Raw genomic sequence first — 12,001 nt, 5'->3', positions numbered from 1 at the left:
CCCACCTCTGCCCCCCAAGAGAGCTTCCTGAAAAATCACAGATGCTGCTTTATTTGCCTATTGTCCTTGGACCCTAGAAGGTGTGTGGTGTATATGGGTTCCCAGGATATATTTGTTGAGTGAGTAAGGCTTTGTTTTGTCCCTTCTGACAGCACCTCCTGCCTTTGTTCCATCTTCTCCCACACAGCCTGGGTCCAGATCCTCAGAGAAGATTCCAGATGCTAAGAGTGAAGAAAAGCAACCCTGAATGTCACCAGTGTCTTCTAGTCAAAGACCCCTAGAAACACACCTGTAGTTGAATACGTTGGGTTTATTACTCTTTGCATAAAAAGAGAACACACGCCATAAGGGACAGTGGGACATCCCAGTAAGAGAACATTTGAACAAAACCTAGGATAGGATTTGGGCTTTGGTTAGGCGATTGGGGGCGGGTCTAAGGAAGTAGGGATTTGCTCCAGATAAAATGCTGCTGTCAGGAAACAAGGTAGGAGATCCTGTTGTGGCTCAGTGGGTTAAGAACCCAACTAGTATCTGTAAGGATGTGGGTTCAATCCCTGGCCTCGCATAGTGGGTTAGGGATCTGGTGTTGCTGTGGGTGTGGCCTAGGCCAGCAGCTCTGATTCAGCCTCTAAGCTGGAACTTCCATATGCCACAGATGCAGCCCTGAAAACCAAAAACAGAAAGAAAGAAGGCAGGGTAAATCCTATGTCTGGGCATCTCAATCAACCCCTAGAAAAAGGATAAATAAGCAGCAGTGGGAGTTCCCACTGTGGCTAAGCAGTAAAGAACCTGATTAGTATCCATGAAGACTCGGGTTCCATCCTTGGCCCTCCTCAGTGGATTTAGGATCTGGCATTGCCCTGAGATGTAGTGTAGGTCGAAGACTCGACTCAGATCTGGCATTGCTGTGGCATAGGCTGGAGGCTGCAGCTCCAATTTGACTCATAGCCTGGGAACTTGCACATGCCTTGGGTGTGGCCCTTAAAAAAAAGAAGTAGCAGTTTTGTTTTTTGGTTTTTGTTTTTTTGCCAGAAGGGAAGAGAAGGGGTATTTGGTATTTGGTGAGTGGTATAGTGACCTTTCTGTTTTGTCTGTGCTCAGAATTATGACCTGGCCTTGCTTTGTGTCATATGATTTCAGAGTGAACTTGTCTAAGACAGTTTATGCCTAATTAGAGAATAACAAGGTTTACCCGTGAATGTCAAGCCAGCTTCTGAATGTGAGATGCTGCTGTTTGGCTCCTTCTCCGTATTCGGGTGGGGAATTGGGGGAAGGATGAATTCGTGGGGTTGGGGCATGTGTGTTTCTCCATGTAGAATCCAGTTCCATGCAAGCAGTTTTCAAATAGAGCAAGTCTTGAATTCATCTCCAGTGTCCAGCTCCCAACACAGCCATATAATTCCAGGTTACAGGGCTGACACATTCAGCCCTCACAGTCACCACCACCCCCACCCCCCCATGGTCATGGGAGGGGAGGAGTGACCCTGGGCACTGGTGAAGCTGAGTCATGGTTAGGGAGGGGCCAGCTGCCTTGGATGGCTTTGGCTTCGACCTCTTCCAGAATTCTGATCCCCAGATATCCCTCATTCTCTCAGGACAGAGACTCAGCAGCTTGTTTCCTTGGCCTGACTGTATTTGTTTGCCATCCTGTCTGGTGTCACAGCCTCACAGTGACTCCTCTACCTACTCATTTGAGCCCTGAGGAAAACCTATTCGATATGAATTCTTTGTTGCTTTTGTGACAGTGGCCTCTGACCAGACAGGTTAAGCTCCCTGGACCCCAAGGGCTTTGTTGTCTCTGCTCCCTATCTTTTAGGGTGATGATCTCACTCTTGCCCTCAGTTTCTGGGATCCGGTGACTCACTGCAGATGCCTGGTACCTGAGTTCTCTGGGGATGCTCTCTAAGGACGTGCAGGCGTGAGGCCATGACCTTGACTCTTTCAGTCTAGTGTTTCTGTCTGACTATGCGTCCCTTTAGCACTCCCTTCCAATCAACAGCCTCCTGCCTTCTGCCTTCATGACCCTTTTCTGCTGCAGGTGGCACCTTTCCTGGTTCAGATTTCTGGCTTTCTTTTTCACTTCCTTTTGTCCTGCCCCAACACTGGTCCCTTATCTTCCTTCAGGCTCAAGTCTGGTTTTTACCAGTTGTGCTTGCTTGCTGTAAGACTTTGAACAAATTAAGTCTCTGGGCTTCAGTTTTTGCATCTGTAAACTGTGGGTAATGATAGTTACCTTTTACTATGTTGGGTGGATTCGCTTTTTTTCACTTGAACTACACACGTAATTAATATATACATCCACTGGTAAAGAATTTAAACCAGACAGGCAGAATAAAATCTCCTTTAGTCAATGTCTCCTTGAATCCTAGCCTGATGTGATCCTGTAGGATGTATTTCAGTTCACTTACATACATATGTATGTACATATGGAAATACATATGGAAATGTATGTGTATGTATTTTTAAAATCGCTGTAAATTGAGGATGGTGGGGATTTTAAGGATATCTGTTTGTGAACCAAGTGAAGTTGATGGTTTTAAAAAATGTTCTTTCTGGAGTTCCCGTTGTGGCACAGGAGAAACGAATCTGACTAGTATCCATGAGGACTTGGGTTCGATCCCTGGCCTCACTCAGTGAGTTAAGGATCCGGCATTGCCATGAGCTATGGTGTAGGTCGACGATGCAGCTCAGATCCCATGATGCTATGGCTGTGGTGTACCCTGGAAGCTGCAGCTCCAATTAACCCCTAGCCTGGGAACCTCCATATCCCAAGCGTTCGGGCCTAAAAAGCAAAAATAAATAACTAATGCTCTTTCATAAAAGCATATCAATAGGCATCAAAAAATGCCTAAAGTGGAAAGAGCATGCAGTAATAACATAATCCTGTTGACAAATACCAAAAAGCAAATCAGTTAAAAAAGTTGAACTCTGTGGTGATGGGTGGGGCTGCTGGGTTTTCTCATGAACTCGTTTGTCTTTTCATGCAGGTATAACTGCGATCCCCCTCCTGAAAAGTGATGTGTCCTGTGTACCTTCTAGGTTTTTTTTTTTTTTTCCCCATCAGCCATGTGGAGATCTGCTGCCCACTCACTTCCTCAAAGCAGTTTCACACACTTCCTCCTCCTCCTCTCCATTCCCACGGTCCAGCCTGGGAGCCCCCGGAGTCTCCCTCCCCCTCCTCCAGTCCCTTCTCCACCAGCAGCCAGAGCCATCTCCTTAACGTGCTTCATCAGAGTGTGTTTCTCCCACTTAAAACTCTCTGAGGAGTTCCCGTCGTGGCTCAGTGGTTAACGAATCCGACTAGGAACCATGAGGTTGCAGGTTGCAGGTTGCAGGTTGCCTTGCTCAGTGGGTTAAGGATCCGGCGTTGCCGTGAGCTGTGGTGTAGGTTGCAGACGCAGCTCGGATCTTGCGTTGCTGTGGCTCTAGCGTAGGCCGGCAGCTACAGCTCAGATTAGACCCCTAGCCTGGGAACCTCCATATGCCACGAGAGTGGCCCAAGAAAATGGCAAAAAAACAAAAATAAATTAAAAAAAAATTTAAAAAAACTCTCTGAGACCAAACTGCTGGTTACCAGTCGGGGGAGGGGAGGGGCGTGGGGCAAGAAAGGGGTAAGGGATTAAGAGATACAAACTATTACATATAAAATAAATAGGCTACAAGGATATATTGTACAGAGAATATAGCTGATAGTTTATAATAACCATCAATGGAGTATATCCTTTAAAAAGTGTGAATCACTGTTATATACCTGTCACTTATAATACTCTACAACAACCATCTCTTAAAAAAAAAAGGAAAGGAAAAAAAAACGCCCATGAGACTCACCTGGAGAACAGGGTTAATATCAAACCTTTAGCATGGCGAGCTCCACGTCCCTCTTGGCTCCAGCCTCAAGCACAAACATCCTCACCATACACATTATCTTTGTCAAGGTCAACCCTCTGACTGTCTCCAGACACACCTTGTTCTCTTGGGCTTCCCTGGCTCTGTGCTGCCTGTTCCCTCTGACCAAACCCTTCCCCGTGTGTCTTTAATATGGATCATAACTCATACTGCAAAATATCTTGCACTTATTTTTTTCTTTTAACTATGGATCTTAGAGATCAGGTCAAACCAAGGAGGTCTTCATCCTTGTTAATGGCTACATGAATTAAAGTAGATAATGTATGTGAAAGTGCTTTGCATGCTCTCTGGCACATAGACATTCTCAAAGACTGTTTCTTTACTTCCATTACATCCCTATTACTCCAACATAACGCAGAAGCGCTCTCATACCTTAACAGTAGAGTTGTGGGGAGTTCTCGTCGTGGCTCAGTGGTTAACAGATCCGACTAGGAACCATGAGGTTGTGGGTTCGATCCCTGGCCTTGCTCAGTGGGTTAAGGATCTGGCATTGCTGTGGCTGTGGTGTGGGCTGGCAGCTACAGTTCCCATTAGACCCCTAGCCTGGGAACCTCCATCTGCCTCGGGTGCGGCCCTAGAAAAGACCAAAAAAAGAAAAAAAAGCAGTAGAGTTGTAAGACTCTTCTCAACGCTAACTCCAGCTATGCAATGGTTTTAAATAAATCATGAATTAAATGTCACTAATCTCCATCCAGCGGCCCTCATATGTCCCCTTTGCTCTCTTTTAACACCCTCAACTCCTTGGAGCTCTCCCAGACCCTGTGTCTTCTTGCTCACACCTCAAAGGCTCTCTCCAGCCCCCCTCCCACCATCCACTGGGGAAATATGTCCTTTTCTTCCAAGACCAGACTGTGTCTCTTCCCCTGTGGAAGCTGCTCTCCCCCCAGAGAAGAGCCCTCAGTCACCTGGGCTGCCTTCCTGCCCTGTTTGTACCGCTCACATCGCTCCCCAGCTAGCTCAGCCTTTTGAAGGCAGCCAGTCTTAGCATCGTGAGTATTTTGTATATTGTCTGACACATAAAAAGGGCCCCATAAATATTTGATGGATGAAAATCTTCAACTTGCTAAAAGTCTAATTTCTCTTTTCTATTGAATATGCTAATTACAGAAAGATCTGCACCTGTGGCATGAAGGATAAAAGACAGCATTTGGAATTATTATAGAGGTCACTTGACCTCCCTGAGCCTCGGCTTCTTGATTCATAAAATGGATATCTACTGCACAAGGATGAAATAAATCAAATTATATAAAAGTGCTCTGAAAAGTCGCAAGTATCATGATTGCTCCTTCTCCAAACTCATTCCCAACTAACTTAGTTCTGACAAATCTTCTCCCCAAGTCCAGCCACTTGTGTGAGACTCTCTCCTCTCTCTTTTTGTTCCCAACTCATTTCTGGTGCGATTGTTTTGCCCTCCAGTCCCCTTCATTTAATTGGTGGGCTCTAATTGGCGGTAACAAACCAGGCCAGTATCCATGAGGACTCAGGTTCAATCCTGGCCTCGCTCAGTGGGGTTGAGGATCCAGCATTGCACGAATTGTGGTGTAGGTCGCAGACAGGGCTGGGATCCAGCATTGTTGTGGCCCAGGCGTCGGCTGGCAGCTGCAGCTCTGATTCAACCCCTAGCCTGAAAACTTCTCTGTGCCCAGGGTGCGGCCCTAAAAAGACAAAAAATAAAAACAAAAATTAAAAAATAATAATCATTTGGTGACCTCTCTTCTCCACTAGTTCCCCCTGTGAGAAGCCTTTGCCTTTCTCCTTCTAGATGTAAATGAAACTTCTCAGCTTCCTCAATCCTACCCCAAGAGCCTCGGTGGGGTCGTTTTCTCCCTCCTCCTTGAAGCCCCTCCCTGCCCTTCCGGCCACACACACACACCACCCCTGGGGCGGGGGCCGCCGGGCGTGGCGGTGGCTGCCTCCTCCAAGCTTGGGTTTCTAGACGCTTGCAAAGGTGCTCGGCCGAGCAGATAAAAGGGTGTGAGATGCTTCGCTCTGCGCGGGGAGGGGCTTGATGAGCGGAGCCGCAGAGGCCGGCAGGTCCGGCTCCGGAAGCCAGGTTCTCTCGCAGATGTGCGCGGCTGGGCAGGACCCGGGCTGCAGGGGTGTGTTGGGAGGGGGAGGGGCGCGCCTCCGAGCCTCCGGAGGAAGTCAGAGGGAGAGGCTCCTGAACTAATTGGCAGGCTGGATGCCAGCAGCATGCCAGAGATGTTTTGTCGACGGGTCAGCAGGGAAGAGGAAGGGAGGGAGGGAGGGAGAGTCGGTCATATGGGCAAGACCTGAGACGCACGTGGGGCTCCTCGCGACTGCTCTCCAGCTCATTAGGCTTTTCTGGGTCACTCTCTGTGTTGCTCTCTCCCTCAAGGGTGCCCCTGCTCTGCCTCACACTTCCTTTCATGTTCCTGACTTGGTCTCTCTGACTCATAGTTCCTGTCGCAGACTCTCTTTGTGTCTCTGTCTCTGGGAGTCAGGGGTCAGGGTTCTAACGCTGGGAGAAGAAGCTCTTGAATCCCAGCCCTGTCACTGCCCCCCTATAGCCTTTGACCTTGGGCAAGCAAGCATGGCCCCGGTTTCTTCCATAACTGGATTTCCACACTCCCCTGGAGTAGCTATATTAAAAATACTAAAAATAAGAAGCTTTTGGAGTTTTTGTTGTGACTCAGTGGAAACAACCCAACTAGTATCCATGAGCTCAGTGGGTTAAGGATCTGGCCTTGCTGTGAACTAGGGTGCAGGTTGCAGATGTGGCTCCAATCTGGCATTGCTGTGGTTGTAGTGTAGGCTGGGGGGTGCAGCTCCGATTCAACACCTAGCCTGGGAACTTCCATATGCCACACCTGTGGCCCTAAAAAAAAATAAAATAGAGAAGAAGATTGAAGATTATAAATTTCTATATAAACATGAACAATTCTTTTGATTCTGTCACTACTCATAACGTCAGGTGCTTACCTAGGGCCCAATGGAAGAAATTTCACATAGGAGGTATGGGGAAGTCACTCTGGCTTATGCATGATTTGCTTGAACCTTATGTTAACTAGAACAGCCTGTCTCATGGGCCATCAGGCATGCATTGTACATCTGCCATAACCATTAAAGAAAAGAATGCATTTCAAAACCAAAATAGAGTAACTGTGGTTGGGACATCCAAAGTGGAGATGGGGGGCCCTTGAGACTGTTGTTTCAGACAGGTGCCTGCCTTAGGGAAAACTTGAATTTTCTGAACTGTATCAAACTGTATCAAACTGTATCAAATAGCACCACCAGCTATTCTCAAAGCAATATCTGCTGGTAGCTGCCGGCTGCAACTTTATGGTCTCAAGGGCTCCCCTTATAACTCTACAACCATTTTGGACCCCAACCAATGCCACTCAACAAGCTCTCTTCCTTCTTGCCGGCTCCTTTATAAGCGCCACCCCCCCAGCCCATTTTGTAATCCACGCTTTTCAATCTGTATTTCCTGGGCCATAGTCCTCAAATTGGCTCACATAAAACCCTCTTCTATTCTTATTATAGATTAGGTATGGATTACGTCCATGTAGATTGCACAGTTCACAAAGCAATCGGATAGGTGACAGGCAGCTCAACTTCCCATGTCTACCATTTAACTCCTGGCTTCCCACCCAACCTGGCTCCTCACAGCCTTCCGTACCTCAATCACTGGCAGCTCCATCCTCCCAGGTGCTTGAGCCAAATCTCTGGGTGCCTCCTAACTCCTATTTTGCTCTTATATCCCACACCCAACCAGCAGCAAAAACTGTCAGCTCTCCATCAGCTCCTGTCCAGAAGTCAGCCCCTTCTTATCATCTTCATTCCCTACTAGGCTCCCCTTACTTGGCACCAAAGAAAGTCCTCCTGTGGCCTCAACACCACCCACCGTCCACCCATCACCTCTCTCTCTTCCTATCACCCTCCCCACTGCTCCAGACACATGGCCTTCACCCCAAATCTCACACAGCAGTAGCTTCTGCTTCAAGGGCTTTGCATCTGAACTTCCCTTAATCTGGGCCACTCTCCCTCCATATAAGCACTCAGCTGACTCTTTTACTGGCTTCAAATCCTTGCTCAAATATTACCTATTGAAATTATAACCCTGCCTACCCTGTGCAGCATCTTCTTTTTTTTTTTCCTTTTCTTTTTTGGCTGCCCGGAGGCGGCGTATGGAGTTCTGGGGCCAGGAATCAGATCCAAGCCAAAGTTGCGACCTACACTGGATTCTTTAACCCACTGTAAGGAGCCAGGGATCAAATCTGCGTCCCAGTATTCCCGAGGTGCCTCTGATCCTGTTGTGCCTCAGTGGGAACGTCTTATGCAGCATCTTTATCTTCCTCTCAAGCTCTATGTTGCTTTATGATACCTGTCATACATTTCACTTATTTATTTGTTCAGTATATTTTTTCCCCTTTAGAAAGGGAGGGAAGATTTCTATCTGCTTGGTTCTCTGCTGAGTTTCCACCTCCCAACAGTATCTAGTACCTGATAGGTGCTTAATGAATATTTGTCGAATAAATGAATATAAATTATTTCCTTTCACCCTCAAAACAATTCTTTGATGGGAGTTCCTGTCGTGGCTCAATGGAAACAAATCTGACTAATGTCCATGAGGTTGCAGATTTGATCCCTGGCTCACTCAGTGGGTTAAGGATCCAGCGTTGCCGTGAGCTGTGGTGTAGGTTGCAGATGCGGCTTGGATCCCGGGTTGCTGTGGCTGTGGCCTAGGCTGGAGGCTACAGCTCTGATTGGACCCCTAGCCTGGGAACCTCCATATGCCATGGGTGCGGCCCTAAAAAGACAAAAAGACAAAAAGACAAAAAAATTCTTTGATGTAAGTGTACTTGTTTCTACTGTATAGTCACAAAAATAACAAGAATGAAATCAGATCCTGAAAACCCCACAGTTTCCAAGTGGGGTGTGTGTTCCTTCATACTCTGTAGGTTCTCATTTAGTTTAGTTAGAATGGGCAAAGGCCATTCAGTTCGAAATGAGGGATTCGGACTAGTCATTTCCTGTCTATTAGAGAACCATGCCTCCTCAACTGCTTCAGTCCAAGTTCTTCTCCCTCCTCCCAGCCTCACCCCTTCCTGGGTCCCGGGAAAAGAAGTTAAATGATTAACCAGGTCCACTAGGAAGTGTAGGCCACAGGATCATGAAAAACCTTTCCATTTCTAGCTTCTTATATTCTACCCATCTCACAGGTTGAAACTTTGATTCTGTCCGGGAAATAGGATGATGAACAAAGAATTGAGAAAGAAGGACAGAGAGGGAGTTCCCGTTGTGGCTCAGTGGTTAACAAACCCAACTAGCATCCATGAGGACACAGGTTCGATCCCTAGCCTCGCTCAATGGGTTAAGGATCCAGTGTTGCCATGAGTTGTGGTGTAGGTCATAGACGTGGCTTGGAGTTGGCATTGCTGTGGCTGTGGTGTAGGCCAGTGGCTCACAGCTCCAATTCAGCCCCTAGCCTGGGAACTTCCATATGCCACAGGTGTGGCCCTGAAAAGAAAAGAATTTTAAAAAAGCAAATGATGGAGGAGAAGACAGGGAGGGCAGGAGAAGGAGAAGGCAGGTGAGTGGGTAAGTAGATGTTAGGAAACATTCCACGGAGAGAGGCAATGGCTGTGCACTGTGGTCTGACTGAAGTAAGATAGCTCATCACTGTGGCCGGCCCTCCTCCCTTGTGATCCTGTTTCAACACCCGAAGCTCCTTAGGAGCTTTTCCCATTTCTCTAATAGCTCTTGCATCAACCCAGTTGTCCATTCCAGGAACTGGGCATTCACCCCTGGTTTCCTCTCCCTTACGCTTCAGTGACCAACACTTCCATACGTTCTGTCTACTATAAATATAGATATATACATATAGTGTATATATAAAAATATATTAAAAGTATGTGTATATATGTATACACACATATACATGCTATATATAAATATATTAGATATAGATACACATGTAATATATATACAGTATATATAAAAATATATTAAAAGTATGTGTATATATATACACACATTTTTGGTCAAGCCTGAAACATGCAGAAGTTCCCGGGCCAGGGATGGAAACTGAAATTGAAAAAACATTGTAAGGAGTTCCTATCATGGCTCAGTGGTTAACAAATCCGACTAGGAACCATGAGGTTGCGGGTTCGATCCCTGCCCTTGCTCAGTGGGTTAATGACCCGGCGTTGCCTTGAGCTGTGGTGTAGGTTGCAGACGCCGCTCGGATCCTGCGTTGCTGTGGCTCTGGTGTAGGCTGGCAGCTACAGCTCCAATTGGACCCCTAGCCTGGGAACCTCCATATGCCACAGGAACAGCCCAAGAAATGCCAAAAAGACAAAAAAAAAAAAAAAAGAATTGGTCAGTTAAGATCCTTTTAGTCGAAATAAACATCTAAGCAACAAGAAGCAACCTGCTGTTGCACTCTTGAGGGATACAGTCCACAGAGGCTTCCCCACTTACACACCAGTTATCTTGGACAAGCTAGGACACCCCTCTGGGCCTCAATTTCCTTATCTGTAATGTAGGGGTTAATGACCCTTTCAATTCTAATATTCTACAGATCTCTGATGCTTTAAACTTTGTATCAGAGGCGGGGACCAGACTCAGAGTAGCTCTATGTGGTGCACTGGACTGGTTAATACAATGGTGGTTTGGAAGACTCATTCTCCCCCACGGGAAGTGGGCATGGAAATGAGATGCTCATCTTTTTTTTTTTTCTTTTTTTGTGTATTTTTCGACTAAAGTATAGTTGATTTACAAGGTTGTGCTAATTTCTGCTGTACAGCAAGTGACCCAGTCACACATATATATACATTCTTTTTTAAAAATATGGAATGCGTCATGAATTTGTGTGTCATCCTTATACAGGTGGCCATGCAAATCTTCTCTGTATCATTCCAATTTTAGTATATGTGCTGCACAAGAGATGCTCATCTTGAATATAAATACGAGAAGGAGGAATATAAATATGAGAGTCAGAAAAAGAAATGGAGAGAAAAGACGAGCAGGACAAAGTGAGTGTCTAAATACAGACACTGTAAATGCCTTCAGTGGCATTTTTTTTAATGTTTATTTTTATTTATTTTATTTTTTTTTTTTGCTTTTTAGGGCTGCACCTAAAGCATATAAAGGTTCCCAGGGGTCTAACCGGAGCTACAGCTGCCAGCCTACACCACAGCCACAGCAACACAGGATCTGAGCCGCATCTGTGACCTACACCATATCTCACAGCAACGCTGGATCCTTAAACTACTGAGTGAGGCCAGGGATTAAACCCGCAACCTCATGGATACTAGTCGGATTCGTTTCCACTGCGCCACAACGGGAACTCCCTTTCAGTGGCATTCCATTCCTAGAACAAAACCTAACTTCTTGTCTGAGTCCCTGTGGTCCTGCACAGCCTGGTTCTTCGTACTTCTCCAATCTCATATTAAACCATTCTATACAGTGCAGAGTATTTGATCTCCATCAAGATCTTCTGCACTTCAGGGCCTTTGCACCTCCTGTTCCTGCCTGGAAAGCTCTCCCCAACTCTTCTCACTCTGGCTCCCTCTCATCAGTCAGGGCTCAGCTCAGATGCCACCTTCTCAGAGAAGCATTTTCTAAACCCTATTAAGGAGTTCCCGTCGTGGCTCAGTGGTTAACGAATCCGACTAGGAACGATGAGGTTTCGGGTTCAATCCCTGGCCTTGCTCAGTGGGTTGAGGATCCAGCGTTGCCATGAGCTGTGGTGTAGGTTGCAGATGTGGCTTGGATCCCGAGTTTCTGTGGCTCTGGTGTAGGCCGGCGGCTGGCTGCAGCTCCGATTGGACCCCTAGCCTGGGAACCTCCATATGCTGCAGAAGCGGCCGTAGAAATGGGGGGAAAAAAAAAGACAAAAAAATAAAATAAAATTTAAAAAATAAGTCCTATTAAAAGCATTTTGCGCCTTCTCCAGTTAATTCCTCTTCTACTACCACTTAATATTCTCCAGAGCATTTATCACATCTGTAATGATCATGTTAATATATTTGTTTACTTGCTTATAGTTCGTTTTTCCCCAATAGTTGCCAGAGGATAAGGGCCCATGGCTGGCCTGCTCACCGCTGTATCCTAACTCCTGGAAGAT

Source organism: Sus scrofa, chromosome 7 (assembly GCF_000003025.6).
Source record: "Sus scrofa isolate TJ Tabasco breed Duroc chromosome 7, Sscrofa11.1, whole genome shotgun sequence".
Classification (NCBI taxonomy): domain Eukaryota; kingdom Metazoa; phylum Chordata; class Mammalia; order Artiodactyla; family Suidae; genus Sus; species Sus scrofa.
Note: the sequence above shows the minus strand (reverse complement) of the source record.